Below are 19,179 nucleotides of genomic sequence, written 5' to 3'. Positions count from 1 at the left end.
AAATTTGAAAATGGAGCCCCCCCACCCCCGATGTGCGCGCACCAAAGGCGCGCCGGGCCAACAAATGGGCGTGGTCACTTAAAAATGGGGCGTGTCAATATGACACACCCCTTTATTTTCTCACTAAACATTCCTATCCATATGCACCTTAACCCCAGTAGTACCCCTTATACAGTACCCCCAGTATGCAGTTGTGGTCCCTCTTATGCAGGCCCATAGTAGTGCCCCTTATACAGTATCCCCAGTAGTGGTCCCCCTTATACAGCCCCCAATTAGTTCCCCTTACTCAGTACCCCCAGTAGTGCCCCCCCAAATGCAGTGCCCCATGAAGTGTCCCCCCTTATGCAGTGCCCCCAGTAGCAGTCCCCACAATGCAGTGCGCCCAGTAGTGGTATCCCCTTATGCAGTGCCCTTTATATGGTGCTCCCAGTAGTAGTCCCCCCGCTCAATGCAGTGCCCTTCATATAGTGCTCCCAGCAGTAGTCCCTCCCCATGCAGTTTTCCCAGTAGTGGTCCGCTTATGCAGGCACCCAGTAGTGATCCCCCCTATCCAGTGCCCCCTGTAGTGGCCCTTCCTATTATTTCCCCCAGTAGTGGTCCCCCGAGTGCAGTGCCTCTAATAGTAGGCCCCTTTTATAATGCCCCCAGTGGTAGTTCCCCCCCCCCAAGTAGTAGTCCCCAGTAGAGGTTCCCCCTCCTGATTAAGTGCCCCCAGTAGTAGCCCCCCCAGTAGAGGTCCTCCCAATAATGGTGCCCCCAGTAGTAGCCACCCCTCCCCCATTGTGCCCCCACCCCCAGTAGAGTTCCCCCAGTAGTAGCCACCCCCCTCCTACGTTGTGCCCCCAGTAGTGCAGATAGGTTAAAAAAAAAAATATATAGAAAAATATACTTACCTAAATCCACTCTGCTGCTGCTCCGGTCCACGTCTCCACTCCCGCAGCCCGCCAGTCCTCCCGGGCTGGCGCGCTCAGCATTATGGGACAGACGTCATGATGTCATGACGTCTGTCCCATTACCCACTGCAGGAGCCGAACAGAAGCCCGGCTCTTGCAGTGTGTGCTGCAGCAGTCAATGAAAGTCTATCTGACTCTCATTGGCTGCTGTTTAACACACGCATCGCCGACAGCGCTGGCGGCGATGCGTGTGTTATGCACAGCATGAGCCCGCCTCCTAGCGCTATTGGGCAAGCGCTCAGGGGGAGGGAACGGGCTCAGCTGTGAAGCACAGGACCGGTGCTGGAAGCCTAGTGCCGGTCCTGTGTAAATGTGTAGCGCTGACCGCACTCATTGCGGTTGGCGCTACACTGGCTAACTAGGGCGGGCGGGCTGGTACCGTGGCCAGCGGCGCCCCCCGCACCGCCGGTCCAACGGCGCCCAGGGCACGCACCCCACTCGCCCTGCCCTAGTTACGCCACTGATAGTGACAGCCAGGTGTGGCTGACATGCACACAAAAAAATTTGACAAAAAAAAATATTTTTTTTTCTTTTTTATATAAAAAGACAATTGATTTTAATTTTTTTTATGCTCCAGAACTTGGGCCAAGAGCACAGATTGATCACGATTGGAGTCGGGCAGCACTAGGCTGCATTGCCGACTTGATAGATCTTGTGCGGCTAAGCCAAACACGCACAGACACACAGACAATTATTAGAAAAAAAGACAATTGATTTTAATTTTTTTTATGCTCCAGAACTTGGGCCCAGAGCACAGATTGCTCACGACTGGAGTCGGGCAGCACTAGCTTGCTTTGCCGTCTTGCTAGATTTTGTGCAGCTTAGCCTAACACACACAGACACACAGACAACTATTAGAAAAAAAGACAATTGATTTTAAAAAATTTTATGCTCCAGAACTTGGGCCCAGAGCACAGATTGATTACGACTTTACAGGCAGCATTAGCTTGCGTTGCCGACTTGCTAGATCTTGTGCAGCCAAGCCTAACATGCACAGACACACAGACAATTATTAGAAAAAAAGACAATTGATTTAAAAAAATGTTATGCTTCAGAACTTGGGCCCAGGAACAGATTGATCACGACTGGAGTCGGGCAGCACTAGGTTGCAATTTGCATTGCTGGCTGGATTTTGTGTGGTACTGCGGTTAAGCCTAACATGCACACACACACACACACAGAAAAATCTAAAAGACACTTTGATTGATTATTTTTTTGGACTATATATATATATTTTTTTTTTTTGGAGTCCAGAACTTGGGCCCAGATGGACACAGCACCAGCCCAGATGTATCTGCAGTTCTGCACCAGCCCAGATGGACATAGCAGACATGAAAAACACCAGCCCAGAATGAATCAGCAGCACCAGCCCAGGACACAGCACACAGCACAGATAGCCCAGATGGATCAGCAACAGGCCAGATGGACACAGCAGACAGCACAGTGACAGCACCAGCCCAGAATGGATCAGCAGTCACCAGCCCAGGACATAGCAGACAGCACCAGCACCTCTCCCAGCCCTACACTACCCACCCTCCCTGTTCAGTCTCCACAGCTGAAGTGAAATGGCATCCATCACGTGGTCCCTTATATACTACATTGATCATAGAGATGAAAGCTCACAAACCGCGAGATTTCAGACTCTATCATTTTGCCTCAGTTTCGAGATCTGAGTCAGGCGGGAAACTCTGAGCCTGCTTGGATCCATCTCAGTTCTGCTAAATTTGGGTGGGTTCGGATCTCTGGAATCCGAACCCGCTCATCTCTATATATTAGGCACCAAGGGAACAGTCAGTTCTTGAAGATATGTTGGAAGCAGGAAAAATGCAATGATCACATTATAATGAAAATAAAAAAAATATATAAATGTAAATAAAAATAATAAGGAACCAAAAAATAAAATATATGGTCCATGCCAGGTGTTCGCTATTGCCCTGGTATCTCCCCTTCAGGGACGTAACTAGGGTGGTGCGACATGTGCCATGGCACAGGGCACCACACGGCAGGGTGCGCTGTTTGGGCCTGTTAATTTTTTTGTTTATATCATTCTCACTTGTAGCCACCTCTTCTTTTATATACGGCATCTCTTGGCTGCCCCTATCTTCTCCTTGGCTGACTCCCACTCCATCTGGCCACCTCCCAAAGCACCTTCAGTCACCTTTTTTGTTTAGATACACATTTCAAAATACTGTCATACCCATACCTCCCAACATTTCAACATACCAAGGAGGGACTGGTCGAAAAGGCGGGGTGGCGTGTGCAAAAATGGGTGGAGTCTAAGGAAAACAGGGCGAAGCCTCACGGCTTCCCACGTTTTCGTCACTTTGGGGGCGTTCCAAGCACTCTCCAAGATGCTGGGCAGCCGCCAGGCAGTCTATCCCCAACTTCTCCCCCACCGCGGGACACTGTGCCCCGCAGGTGGGACAGTCCCATTTTTCTGGATGCGGGACAGTTGGGAGGTATGCATATCTATGACTCAAACCCCAAACCCATCACCTCTCACTTGGCAGTCAGACACCTTACTCACAGAGCTATCTGCCCCACAATTTTTGATGGCAGCCTAAAGGGGAAGGGGGGGGGGGATAATGCTCTTTCTGGCTCAGGGCACCAAAAAGTCTAGTTGCGGCTCTGCTCCCCTTCAAGTTCCTGGATGATGATCCTGGTTCTTGGCGCAGTGGCTATGCTAAATCACATACACATACCTCCCAACCATTTGGACATGATAAATAGGGACAGGTCGCACGCCGGAGGCCTGCGCGACCAAAAGGGGGCATAGCTTATGGGAAAAGGGGTGGAGTTTATGGAAACAGGGGCGGAGCCTCATGGCTTTCCCGTTTTCATCACTTTGGGGGTGTGCCCAGCACTCGCCGAGATGCTGGGCAGTCCCCAGGCAGTCCATACACATGACAACAGCTGCCATGCGCATGCGAATGGCATCTGTTCTCTTCCTGCATATGCACTGCTCTGCTATGCAGAGCAGTGGTTTGTGTTCCCTCCAACTTCCCCCCCACTGCGGGACACTTTGGCCCGCAGGTGGGACAGCGGGACAGTCCCAGAAAAACAGGACTGTCACGCTGGATGCGGGATGGTTGGGAGGTATGGTTACGGAATACTTCCTGTTTCTGCATTTTCATGTGACTGCTCCAGTCACATGGTATATACAGAACATGAGTATAGGGCAGGCTGGCTGTGTGATCTCCTGGACCCCATGTAAGGCGGGCTGTTCCAGGTCCATGTGTGAGATTGCTGACAAGCACTGCAGGAAAATCAGGTAAGTATAAATGGGGTCTCATGTGGTATTTGACAATAGTTGGTGTGCAAAGAGGCATGTTTGTTAAAAACTGCTGAGTAGGGGGGAGCGTGTTTCAGAATAGTTGGGGGCCATATTTCACAAAATCTGCTTAGCATTGGTTGGGTGTGCATGTTTGATAAGAGCTGCTGTGTATGGGGCATGTTTGAGATAAGTTAATGATAATGCAGTACGCAAATTTACAAAGGATTGAGTTTGGAGTGAATCCAGGGGCGGATTGGGCCATTGAGAAAGCGGGTGAGTTCACGCTGGGCCGGTCCCATGCACCCCTCTGCCGGCCGGACGGCTGCTGCCTTGATCGGAGCTCAGCTCCGCTCCGATCAGGCAGCTGTCAGAGCGAGGCTGGCAGCTGTAGTTAAAGATAATGACCACGGACGGGAGGGGTGCTGCACATGTTCATTCAGAACCTGCAGCTCCTCCCATGGCCCTAGAGCTAGTGTATCATGGCCCCACCTTCAGCTGTGATAGCCATTAGCCAGCAATACAGGAGCTGGTAAGTTGTCAGGGACACGCAGGGTTAGGGCAAGCTAGTAAGGGACACACAGAGTTGGGCTGCATGGGAGGATACAAGGACACTTGCTCGGCTGCTTCTATTTTAAATGTTTTGTGACAGCGAGTTTTTCCCCTCTGTCATTGGGGAGGATGATGTTTTTTTATTGTTTTTTTTATTATAGTAGGAGATGGTTGTGAGGTAATTGCTCTGCTGCACAGTCCCTACATTACAGCTTCCCTCATACAGTGTGACTGACTGAGTCGAGACACTGAGTCCTCATCTGTCTCCTTCCTCTGCACAGCGGGGCTCCTCCTCTTCCTCTGTGCAGTTGTACAGTATCTCCCCTCTTTCCTCTGCAGAGCGGGATGTGTTGTTGTTCCTCCAAGTTCCCATGTGCCAGACGTCTGCCAGTGAACTGCTGGCTGATGATACACATAGCAAGGGTGGGTAGTGTAGGGCTGGGGAGAGGTGCTGTGCTGTGCTGTCTGCTGTGTCCTGGGCTAGTGCTGATCCATTCTGGGCTGGTGCTGTGCTGTCTGCTGTGTCCATCTGGGCTGGTGCTGTACTGTCTGCTGTGTCCATCTGGGCTGTTGCTGATCCATCTGGGCTGGTGTTGTGCTGTCTGCTGTGTCCATCTGGGCTGGTGCTGATCTATCTGGTGCTGGTGCTGTGCTGTCTGCTGTGTCCTGGGCTGGTGCTGATCCATTCTGGGTTGGTGCTGTGCTGTCTGCTGTGTCCATCTGGGCTGTTGCTGATCCATCTGGGCTGGTGCTGTGCTGTCTGCTGCGTCCATCTGGGCTGGTGCTGATCCATCTGAGCTGGTGCTGTGCTGTCTGGGCTGTGCTTTCTGCTGTGTCCTGGGCTGGTGCTGATCCATTCTGGGCTGGTGCTGTGCTGTCTGCTGCGTCCATCTGGGCCCAAGTTCTGGACCCCCCAAAAAATAATATATATATATTGTCAATTTATTTTCTGTGTGTGTGTGTGTTAGGCTTAGCCGCACAATATATAGCAAGTTGCAACCTAGTGCTGCTCGACTCCAGTCGTCATCAATCGGCGATCCAGGCCCAAGTTCTGGCCCTGAAAAAAATGAAAAAAAAACTTGTCTTTTTTTGTCTATTAATTGTCTGTGCATGTTAGGCTTAGCCGCACAAGATCTAACAAGTCGGCAATGCAACCTAGTGCTGCCCGACTCCAGTCGTCATCAATCTGTGCTCTGGGCCCAAGTTCTGGAGTTGAAAAAAAAAAATTGTTTTTGTCAAATTTTTGATGTGTGCGTACGACTGCATGTGTGTGAATTTTATAACTGCACCTTGGCTAGACTATTGGTGCTTGTGACACTGCTTCAAGACCGCAGAAAATATGGAGGGCTGTCACATGACAGGAGAGCAAGGCCAAAAACCACATGTTGTAGCTGCCGCCAGCAGTGCAAGGCCGTCAACTTCCTCATCCTCTATGAAGGTCCAACACCAACACCTGCATCATCAACATCCTCATTAATCATCGGGAGTAGTTCTGCTGCACCCAATGTTTGTACTCGAAGCACGATCGACACCTCTCCTATCCATGATTCCTCTGAAGGATCCTTGCTGACTATGCCTGTTGCTGCTGCTGTTGCTGTGAGTGGATCTTCATCCCAGAAGGGGACCAGGAGGAAGACTACTTGTAGCGTATCCTCCAAAAAACAATTAACTGTTAAACAAGTATGACAGCAATCACCCATTTGCACAGCAGATTACTGACGCCATAATAGCTATGCATTTATTAGATGTGCGTCCAGTATCCGCCATTGCTGCAGTGGGTTTTCAACAGTTAATTAAGGTCCTGTGTCCTCACTACCAGATCCCTTCTAGATTCCACTTTGCTAAAACAGCAATTCCAAGTCTGTACAAGGACATTAAAAAAAACCCTATTAATTTCCTCAGAAATGCTGTTGTACCCACTGTCCACTGGACCACTGATATGTGGATATAGTGGGACCAGAGATCTGTGTAAGTGGGACATGGCAAACTAAGGATTACATGACTGTGACAGCCCACTGGGTAGGTGTATTGCCTACAACAGCAACAGCAGCAGCAACATCTACCAAAAGACAGCTGATACAGCGGCAGGCTACTCTTTGTATAACTGGTTTCACTAAGAGGCATACCGCTGAGAACCTCTTAGAAAATCTCAGGGAAATCATTGCTAAATGGCTTACCCCACTTGGACTCTCCTCGGGATTTGTGATTTCGGACAGTGCCACCAATATTGTGAGAACATTACATGTGGGCAAATTCCAACATGTCCCATGTTTTGCTCTCACAATTAATTTGGTGGTGCAACATTTTTTAAAAACTGTCACGGTCGTGCAGGAGATGCACTTGGTGGCCCGTAAAATACCTGGCCATTTTAGACATTCGGCGACCACTTGTCAAAGATTGCATGACCAGCAGCTACTATACTGTTAAATTTGCCCTGCCATCAGCTGAAGCAAGAGGTAGTAACTCGGTGGAATATATGCTTCAGCGGATGGAGGAACAGCAAAAGGTTCATCCAGGACTATACAATGGCCTATGACATAGCCCGTGGAGGGGGAATGCACCTTACTCAAGTGCATTGGAGAATAATTTCTGTGTTGTCCAAGGTTCTCAAACCCTTTGAACTTGCCACACGTGAAGTTAGTTCAGACACTGCCAGCTTGAGTCAGGTCATTACCCTCATCAGACTTTTGCAAAAACAGCTGGAGAAACTGAAGGAGGAGGTGAAACGAAGCGATTGTGCAAAGTATGTCGGACTGGTGGATCAAGCCCTTGATTCATTTCACCAGGATCCAAGAGTTGTCAATCTATTGAAATCTGAAAAATATATTTTGGCGACCATTCTGGATCCTAGGTTTAAGTCCTTCCTTGTGAGTTTTTTTCCAATAGACCAAAATCTAAAACTGTCCAAAGAGCTGTTGGTAAAAAAATTGTCAGCTGCAGCCACATTTGAAACGCTATCATCTCCTCCTTCAGTTTCTGCAGCTGCCAGAAAAAAACAAAATTTTCCTTACAGAGGCGCCTATGGTGGATTCCAGCAGGTGTGAATTAATATTGTGTGAAGGAGAGGATGTACACACTTATGGGGATGATGAGGACGAGGATGACGACATCTTGTAATGTAAAGCCAGATTGTGTATGGGATCATTTTCATTTCCATGTCCAATGCACATTGGCTGCTTGTTTTATGAGGTCCAAACAAACCAATCATTTCAGCCACAATTGGCAGAAATGATTGGTCTGTTTAAACTGTCCTGTTTCGTATACAACATAAGGGTGGGTGGGAGGGCCCAAGGACTATTCCATCTTGCACCTTTTTCCTTTCCATTATGTGCTGGTTGGAGTATTGCTGCCTGACATTTTAAATAAATGTTATGGTTGGTTAGGAGCCAATGATTTTTTTAAAAATTTATTTATTATCAATTTACAGCCAGGGGCTGCACCCAATTTTTTTTTTTAAATTAATGTATTATCAATTTAACAGCCAGGGGCTGTATCAATGAATTGCTTTTTATTAATTATTCAGCCAGGGGCTGCACCTAGTGAATTGTTTTTTAATTAATTTATTATCAATTTTACAGCCAGGGGCTGCACCCAATTATTTTTTTTTAAATTAATGTATTATCAATTTAACAGCCAGGGGCTGTATCAATGAATTGCTTTTTATTAATTATTCAGCCAGGGTCTGCACCTAGTGAATTGTTTTTTAATTAATTTATTATCAGTTTTACAGCCAGGGGCTGCACCCAATCAATTGTTTTTTTAATTAGTTTATTATCAATTTAACAGCCAGGGCTGCACCCAATAAATTGTTTTTTAATTAATTTATTATCAGTTTACAGCCAGGGGCTGCACCCAATGAATTGTTTTTAATAAATTTATTAACAATTTAACAGAAAAGGGGCTGCACCAATGAGTTTGTTTTTATTAATTTTTCAGCCAGGGGCTGCACCCAATGAATTGTTTTTAAATTAATATAATCAATTTTACAGCCAGGGACTGCACCAACTATTAACTATCAATTCTTCAATCCTCAAGGGTATCCCAACCATTATCTTTGCACAGTCCTCAACTCTATTAATAATTATATCAATCAGTTTTGAGCCAGAAAGCTGCATGCAACCTTTTGGCCCTTTAACTAGATGAAATAAAAAAATCAATATTGTGAGCTGTGAGGTGGTCAAAATTGACTGGAAACTAGTGGAAATAAATGTTATTGAGGTTATTAATACTGTAGGAACAAAAAAAGGCCAACTTTATGTGATTTTAGCTGTTTTTTTTTTATTTTTTAAGAAAAAAATCCAGATCCATAACCAAAACACGAAAACAAAACATGGAGGTTAGGTTTTGGCAAAACCAATCCAGATCCAAAACCAGGGGAGATCCAGATCCAAAGCCAAAACACGGGGGTCGGCGCACATCTCTATTTGAAACACATGCAAAATTCTCCAGAGTTCACTTGTAAATTCGGGAGAGCTTTTTAAAGCCAACTTGAAAGGCTTCAGCAGGAACTTGCAGCTCACAGGCAGGTGAATTGATTTCCCAAATTTAGACATGGGTTTTGTCCGTTCTCGTGAGAGTTTTGAAACCCGAATCCTATCCATATTTGTGAAAAGTTACTTGAGTTTGGCCGATGGTGAATTGAAAAGTATTTGCTTGCTCTCCTGACTTTTTCTGTAGCTAAACAGAAATTACTCCCGAGTTTGACATTAGTAAATTTACGAGTGGTAAAAAATGCCTAAACTCTCCAGAGAAGGCTTATTTGACCCAGCTCGAATCTTAGTAAATTTACCCCTGAGAGTGATACGAGTACCCACTTTAATAATTCCAGGTAAACCAATGTAAATTAGTCTCTCATAGTTAGGGATTTTGCAAAACCCATATATTTATATATACCGATTGATTAAATTCAGGGCAGTATACGACTACTCCAGCCCACTGCGAGAATGGATCCAAAAGTCCATGTCCCAAGGTAAAAGTAGTTATCGCCCTGTATTGATTTTCTGTATGTATGTACTAGAGGTCTTAGTAGAACACTGTGGAAAATTACAGCACAATTCTTCTTTTATTTTTGCAGATATTGATAAATTGTATTAACGTGACAACATCACTAACAGTTGAAAAATGGAGAATATTGGAGAATGGAGAAAACTGAAATTCAAGCCGTCATTAAATATTCCTGAAATGAAGAAGATGATGACTACTGACATTCACACTGAAGCTCAAAGAACACATTCTTGGGAAGACTTTTATTAGTGATGAGGATGTCATGACTGCTGTACAGGACTGGTTTGAGGACCAATCACCAGACTTTTCCCTGAATGGAATCAAGAGGTTGGAGCATCGATGAGAGAAGTGTATTGAAATAAATGGAGACTATGTCAAAAAATAAATGCCATTTGAACTTAAATTTCTCTGTTATTCATGGTCAGGACACCGACTTTTGGATCCACACTCGTACATGGATGGTGGATACAGAAAAAATAATGTTGCCACAGTTATTACCCATCAGGCACTGGATATAGTTAGAAACAGATGTTCTCCTTCTCTCACGTTAGGATAGCTTTCCCAAACAATGGATGTCTTCAGTGGCTTCCAACCTCTATTCTTCAATGTTCCACATCTTACTAGACAATATGCAATCTATAAAAGCCATTTATCACAATTGCTTGTATAAATAAATAGAACCTTTGTCTGTAAAGTATTAGAAATAAAATTGAATTTTTTGGGTTTTGCTCAAATTTCTTGTGATGTAAAGAAATCCAGAAAATATGCACTACTTGAAGACGATTGCGGGTTGAGATATGGAATCCAGAATTATTATAGTTAAATTTAATGTTGTTCTGAATGTTAATTTTCATATGAAACATGATTACATGTACAGTTCATGCACAAATAACATTATATGTAAATAACTGTACATTGCAAATGCAATAAGCTGACATAATGGAGCCAAGAGCAAGATTTTTGGCTATAGAATATATTTTGTAAGAGAACATAAAGAGTTGTTCATTTTTGGACCCTGGAGCACATATCTCATTTTGATTATGTTTAGGGTTTTCCATAAATGTGCTGTAAATGAAACAGATGTTTCTTTTAGTAAATATGGCGTTTTCAGATATTGCTGGCTTGTTTTCCATGAAAACACAGGCAGCAAGTTAACATGAACGTTTTTATAGCAGTGGCTGTAATATGTCACCGTTTACCTATATTGTAGGAATGATAAAAAAGAGACTGCTACATTAGCTCTACTGGTAATAAATATTCAAGGTAATCTAAAGATCTGTATAAAGAAACAGAACATGTGTATTTGCCCAAGAATGAGTTGTAAATATTTATTATATATTGATTTATCATACATAGATTGCTATGTTATACACAATTACCTGTAATTCTCCTACAGTATAACTATTTACAAATATCAAAACAAAATCAGCAAAAATACATTTCTACCGATGTTTATCACCCAAACACAAATGCTCAAAATACAAATACAATTCCCCTTTTTCCATACAATGCTGAACACATTGGCGTAAATTTACTAAAGTGAGAGTTTTTAGAAGTGAGTTTTAGAAGAGATGTTGCTCATAGCAACCAGATTCTACTTAAAATTTAACTAGCACCTTCTAGAAGATAATAGCTAGAATCTGATTGGTTGCTATGGGCAACATCTCTTCTAATACTCACTTCTAAAAACTCTCACTTTAGAAAATTTACCCCTTGACTCAAGTTTTCTCACTCAGCTATTCCCACTTTCATCACAACCTCCAGTCAACATTTAATTGCAGATGTTCTGCATTTGTGCGTAATTTCTCAATTTCTCCATGGTTGTGTTTTAAATGTGTGTTTTTGTTAAAGATTTTTTTTAAAATGAAACAAAACTAAATAATTAAAATTAGATTTGCAGGCAGAACAATGCTTAGAATACTCTGTTAAAGAAGGCTACTATGTCCTCATGCGCAATTCTGTGAAAAAAGTGGGTAACAGCAGAATAGCATAATCCAGTAAAAAATGCACACATCTTATAACAGTTCATGCCACGTTTTCAAAAAAGATTGTTCCATCTGTAAAAAGAAGTGTCTTCATGAGATGAGCTTGCAAATGTGTGTGTTTATGTTTGTATTTGTGTGTAGGGGCTATGGTATAGTTTGGGGGATGTGAACTGGTCTGATAATGTGTGGAGAGGTCAGAGGGACATTTAAGGGGAATATGTGGAGGTCTGAGGGCATGTGTGTGATATGTTGGTCATTCAAGGATCATGTGTTGATGATGGCATGTGAACTGATGGCATGTGGAAAGGTTTGAGGGGCATGTTAGGATCACTGATAGTAAGGGAGGCATTTAAGGTACATGTTGAGAGGGCTGATTAATAGTAGGGAGTTCTGAAGGGTATTTGTGGGGCATGTAGGAAGTTCTGATGGCATTTGGAGAGGTATGTGGGACATTTATGGTATATGTGTGGAGGTCTAATAATATGTTGGCATACTTTCAAACATGACCCATTCCAGGAGGGAAAAAATGCTCTGTTCCTGGGCTTCAATCTTAATTTATGATTGCCGTCACCTGTGTTTCAACACAGGTGATGGCATTCATAAATTAAGAGGAAGTTAAGGAGCAGAGCATTTTGTCCCTCCTGGAATGAGTAATGTCAGTATGATGTGGAGAAGTCTGAGGTGCATTTAAGGGGCATGTTGATAGGTCTGGTGTCATGTGAGGAGATCTAAGGGGCATTTAATGGTTATGCATGGAGGTATTAGGACATATGGGAGGATATGATGGGCATTTAACTGTAATGTGGGGTGATCTGATAATGTTGGGAGTTCTGAGATACATTTAAGAGGCATGGCATGCAAAGAAGTTTGATGGGCATTTAAAGGGCATGTGATTGGTCTGATGGCATATAGGCCTATGTCAGGAGGTCTGGTGGCATATGTTGATTTCTGAGGGACATTTAGGTCACATGTGGAGAAATCTTAGGGCATGTGGAGAAGTCTGAGAGACATTTATGGAGTAAGTTTTAAGGTCTGATGGCATGTGAGGAGGCCTGGAAAGCATTTAAGGGGGATGTGGGGTGATCTGATGACATGTGGGGAGGTCTAAAGGGACAATTAAGGGGCAGGTAGGAGGTTTGATTGCATGTGAAGAGGTCTGATGTAACAGGTATGTGGAGAGGTCTATCCGTGCCCTCTAAGGTACTACATCACTGGTCTCACCTCCCTTGCTTCAGTTATAACAATAGATTATTTTCAGCCCAAGGCACAAGTGGCTGTTAATCTAGCCCTGGGACAAAAACACCTTCTATTTGGCTACTGACTCCCAAATCTATATACAATCGAGGGATGACACCAGAGTGCTGACTCCTCCTTAGGGACAGGAGCCAGGTGCTGCACTGTAGCATTACATGCAGCACTCAGCTCCTGACACAGCGAGGGAGCTGGCACTGCTTACAAACTGGTCCCTGCGGGCAGTCCGCATCTCCAATACCCCCGGAGTGATTAATTGATTATGATGATTATTTATTTATTTATTAACAGTTTCTTATATAGCGCAGCATATTCCGTTGCGCTTTACAATTGTTAGCATTAATAGAACAAAACTGGGTAATAACATACAGATATATAGGTAGGAAGGCCCTGCTCGCAAGCTTACAATCTATAGGGAAATAGGCATTGATACACAAGGATAGGTGCTATATATTGTATTTTGGTCCAGCCAGAATGCACAGTTTCTTGGTTGGCTGCATGATCCAGTCACACAGGAATGTCGACCAAATGTCATGAGGATGTGAGAGAAAGACAATGCGTGAGATTGTGTGTGGACTGTAAAAGGGGATGTAATTAGATATGGAAGCTATGAGGGTTATGTGGGAGGTTCTGGAATCTGATAGGCTTGCCTGAAGAGGTGAGTTTTCAGGGAACACTTGAAGGATTGGAGACTAGAGGAAAGTCTTATTGTGCGAGTTAGGTTATTCCATAGAGTGGGTGCAGCGCAAAGAAAGTCCTGTAACCATGAATGGGAGCAAGTAATGCATGGGGTTGAGAGACGCAGATCTTGTGCTGAGCGGAGGTCGGGTTGGGAGATATTTTGAGATGTATGTTGGGAGAAGAGATGTATGTTGGTGTGGTTTGGTTAATAGCCTTATGGCAACCAATGGAGGGACTGACAGAGTGGGGCAGCAGAAGAAGAACGTTTCGCAAGGAAGATAAGCCTTGCAGCTGCATTCATAATTAATTGTAATGGTGATAGCCTGTTTTTGGGAAGACCAGTAAGGAGGCTATTGCAATAGTCAATGCGGGAAATAATAAGTGCGGGAAATAATAAGTGCATGGATTAGAGTTTTTGCAGTGTCTTGTGTGAGATATGGTCGAATTTTGGATATGTTTTTTAAATGTATATAACATGATTTTGAGACAGATTGAATATGGGGAAAAAAGGACAGTTCAGAGTCAAGGATGACACCAAGGCAGCGAGCTTGTGGGGCGGGGTAGATGGTCGAGGTATCAACAGTGATAGAGAGATCAGGTTGGTAACTGTTATTGGCCGGTGGAAATATAATTAATTCTGTTTTAGAAATATTAAGTTTCAGGTGGTGAGATGACATCCAAGATGAAATGGCAGAAAGACATTCAGTGACACGGACCAATACAAATGGAGATAAATCTGGAGAGGATAGGTAGATTTGAGTATCATCCTCATACAGATGGTATTGAAATCCAAAAGAGCGGATTAGTTTGCCAAGAGAGGTGGTATAGATTGAGAATAGTAAAGGACCTAAGACAGAGCCTTGCAGTACTCCAACTCATAGAGGTAGCGTAGAGGAGGCAGAATCAGAAAAACGAACAGTAAAAGAGCGATCAGATAGGTCGGAAGAAAACCAAGAAAGAGCTGTGTCCTTAAGTCCTAGGGATTGCAGTGTTTGTATGAGAAGAGAGTGGTCAACAGTGTCAAAAGCAGCATAGAGATCTAGAAGAATTAGGAGTGAGTAATGGCCTTTAGCCTTGGCAGTGACAAGATCATTTACTACCTTAGTCAGTGCTGTCTCTGTGGAGTGTTGGGAACGAAAGCTGGACTGAAGTGGGTCCAATAAGTTGTGTGAGTTAAAAAAGTGTGTGAGGTGGGTGTAGACAAGTCTCTCAAGTAGCTTGGAGGGGCATGGGAGCTGGGAGATAGGATGGTAATTTGAGAGACTATTAGGGACCGAATTTTGTTTTTTCAGAATGGGAGTAATCACTGCGTGCTTGAACAGTGATGGAAAGTTGCCAGTAGAGAGAGAGAGATTACAGATTTTAGTTAGGGTTGGGATAAGCACAGGAGACAGAGCTTTACTGATTTGTGAGGATATAGGATCTAGAGGAGAGGTAATAGAGTAGGAGGATGAGAAGAGTGTAGATACTTCATCTTCGTTTGTGAGATCAAATGAAGAGAATGTGCCAGAGGGTTCAGGTAGGGAATTGAGAAGGTCACTAGCTGAGGAAGAGCCTACCATTTCATTTTGGATCTTATCAATCTTGTCCCTAAAATAGGAAACAAGATCTTGTGCACAGATAGTAGCAGGTGGTTTGGGTGATGGAGGGGTAAGAAGCAGTTTAAATGTATTAAAAAGTCGCTTGGGGTTAGAAGCTTGAGCAGAGATTAGAGATTGGAAATATGTTTGTTTGGCAGTGTCCAGAGCAGTAGAGTTGTAAATAGTCTTATATGTGAGGAAGTCACTTGGATTATGAGACTTTCGCCACTGACGTTCAACTTTACGCGAGAGTTTTTGTAGATTCCTTGTTAAGCTAGAATGCCACGGTTGATGTCTAACTCTACATGGTGTGTGATGGGTAGCTGGAGCTACTTCATCAAGGGCTTTTTCTAGAATCTGGTTTAGTTGTGATGCAGCAGTCTCAGGAGAAGTGAATGTAGAAATTGGTGAAAGTTGTTGTTGTAGAGAGGTAGATAGTTGTTGAAGGTTAATGGCATTAATATTTCTACGGGTTTTAGGTTTAGGTTTGGTTGATGTAATGGAGGAGAATGTGCAGGTGATAAGGTTGTGATCTGAGAGAGGGAAAGGAGCATTAGTGAAATCAGAAACTGAGCATAGTCTGGTGAATACAAGATCAAGACAGTGGCCCTCCTGATGAGTAGAGGAGTCAGTCCTTTGGGAGAGGCCAAGGGAGGATGTTAAGGAGAGTAGTTTGGAGGCATGAGGAGATTGTGGACTGTCAGTGGGAATATTGAAATCACCCATAATGATGGTGGAGATGTCTGAGGATAGAAAGTGAGGGAGCCAGGCAGAAAAATGTTCCAGAAATTGTTGAGGTGGGCCAGGTGGGCGATAGATAACAGCAACTTGCAGAGAGAAAGGGGTGAAAGTCCTGATAGAATGTACTTCAAATGATGTAAATGTGAGTGAAGGTACCTGTGGGAGAATTGTGTATGTGAAAGATTGGGAGAGTAATATTCCTACCCCACCTCCTTTACAATTACCAGGCCTGGAGGTGTGTGAGAAGTGTAGGTTACCATGTGAAAGTGCAGCAGGGGAGACAGTGTCTGATTGTGTAAGCCATGTTTCTGTTATTGCCAGAAGGTTGAGGTTGGTTGAATAAAGAGGTCATGGATGGATGTTAACTTATTGCAGACAGAGCGTGCATTCCATAAGGCACATTTTAGTGGCTTGGATGGTGAAGGGAGGCATGCTATGTTTATGAGGTTAGCTGGATATATAGTTTATTGTGGGTGTGGAATGTGGGTTAGGCCTGGATTTGGTGATATGTCACCAGCTAATAGAAGCAGCAGGAGAGAGATATAAATATAATTGTTGGATTTGTCCAAAAGATTTTTATGGTGACAGGTTGTGGATATTATTGTCAGTGTGTATAGATAAGTTAAAAGCTCATGTCTGTTCATAAGTGGTGAGTAGATTAATGAGGTAGCAATATGTACAGAAAGATGAGCTGCAGGAAGAGTAAAGGATGTAGTAGCCTTAGAAATGATTCCATGAAGTGAGATTACAAAAAGAAGTTTTTGATACATTGTCTTTTTTGTATTAGGAAAAAAAAATTTTTTCTAAGTAATGGGTTTGTAATTACCTGGTCTTCAATGTTGCTCAATGTTTTTCAACTGTTATTTAACTGTTCAGAAAGCACACTTGATTTTAACCACTTAATGCATAACCACATCAAGCTGCTACCCTCAGCAAGCTGCCCTAAGACTGAATGTTAAGAAATAGTATGCCTGATTAAGACACTAGCTTACATCTGAGCCAATTGGTAAACTGGTTAAAATGCAGATTGATCAGTGGACATGTATTGCACTAAGTTTAAGTAAATGGGCAGTATGACACTATAAACTATGCTTCAGTGATCCCCATCTAAACACAGGTCATGACTATGGCTAGCAAGTCAAAAAAGTTTCACAGACATTTAAACAATACCAATTAAAAACTTGTACAAAATTAAACACATACTTTAAATACACAGCTAATTTTGCATTAATGCAACTATAGATTAGGAGTTGTGGTCTGCAGGATGTCAAATAATATCACATACATTGCCTAGACAGCTGATGGTGCATGGGGGTGATTATGCCACACATTACTAACCACAGTTCACATTATGCCACACATTACTAACCACATTTCACATGATTATGCCACACATTACTAACCTCATTTCACATGATTATGCCACGCATTACTAACCACATTTAACATAATAATGCCACACAATACAAAACTCATTTCACATGATTATGCCACACATTACTAAATTCATTTCACATGATTATGCCTCATTTTACATGGTTATGCCACACATTACTAACCAACATTTCACTTGATTATACCACACATTACAAACCTCAGTTCACATATTACACCACACATTACTAACCACATTTTACATAATTGTACCACACATTACTAATAACATTTTACATGATTATGACACACATTACTAACCGCATGTCACATGATTATGCCACACATTACTAACCACATTTCACATGATTATGCCACACATTACTAACCTCATTTCATATGATTATGAGACACATTACAAAGTTAATTTCACATGATTATGCCACACATTACTACCCACAGTTCACATGATTATGCCACACATTACTAACCACATTTCACATGATTATGTCACACATTACAAAACACATTTTACATGATAATGCCACACATTACTAACCACATTTCACATGATTATGCCACACATTACTAACCACATTTCACATGATTATGGCACACATTATAAACCATATTTCACATGATTATGCCAAACATTACTAACCTCATTTCACATGATTATGCCACATATTACTAACCACATTACACAGAATTATGCCACACATTACTAACCTCATTTCACATGATTATTCCACACATTACTAACCACATTTCACATGATTATGTCACACATTACTAACCATATTTCACATGATTAAGCCACACATTACTAACCTCATTTCACATGATTATGCAACACATTACTAACCACATTTCACATGATTATGCCACACATTACTAACCACCTTTTACATGATTATGCCTCATCTTACATGGTTATATCACACATTACTTACCACATTTTATATGATTATGCCACACATTACTAACCTCATTTCACGTGATTATGATACACATTACTAACCATATTTCACATGATTATGCCACACATTAGTAACCACATTTCACATGATTATACCACACATTTCTTACCATATTTTACATGATTATGCCACACATTACAAACCACATTTCACATGATTATGCCACACATTACTAACCACAGTTCCCATGATTATGCCACACATTAGTAACCACATTTCACATGATTATACCACACATAACAAAACACATTTCACAGGATTATGCCACACATTACTAACCTCATTTCACATGATTTTGCCACACATTACTAACCTCATTTCATATGATTATGAGACACATTACAAAGTTAATTTCACATGATTATGCCACACATGACTACCCACAGTTCACATGATTATGCCACACATTACTAACAACATTTCACATGATTATGCCACACATTACAAACCACATTTCACTTGATAATGCCACACATTACTATTTATTTATTATTTATTTATTACCAGTTATTTATATAGCGCACACATATTCCGCAGCGCTTTTACAGAGAATATTCGGCCATTCACATCAGTCCCTGCCCCAGTGGAGCTTACAATCTATATTCCCTACCACATGCACACGCACATACACACAATAGGGGTAATTTTGTTAGGAGCCAATTAACCTACCAGTATATTTTTGGAGTGTGGGAGGAAACTGGAGAACCCGGAGGAAACCCACGCAAGCACAGGGAGAATATACAAACTCCACACAGGGCCGTAGTGGGTATCGAACCAACGACCTCAGTGCTGTGAGGCAGTAATGCT

The sequence above is a fragment of the Taudactylus pleione genome, unplaced genomic scaffold (assembly GCF_031769625.1).
Source record: "Taudactylus pleione unplaced genomic scaffold, aTauple2 ptg000760l, whole genome shotgun sequence".
NCBI classification, from domain to species: Eukaryota; Metazoa; Chordata; class Amphibia; order Anura; family Myobatrachidae; genus Taudactylus; species Taudactylus pleione.
This window is presented reverse-complemented; position numbering follows the sequence as displayed.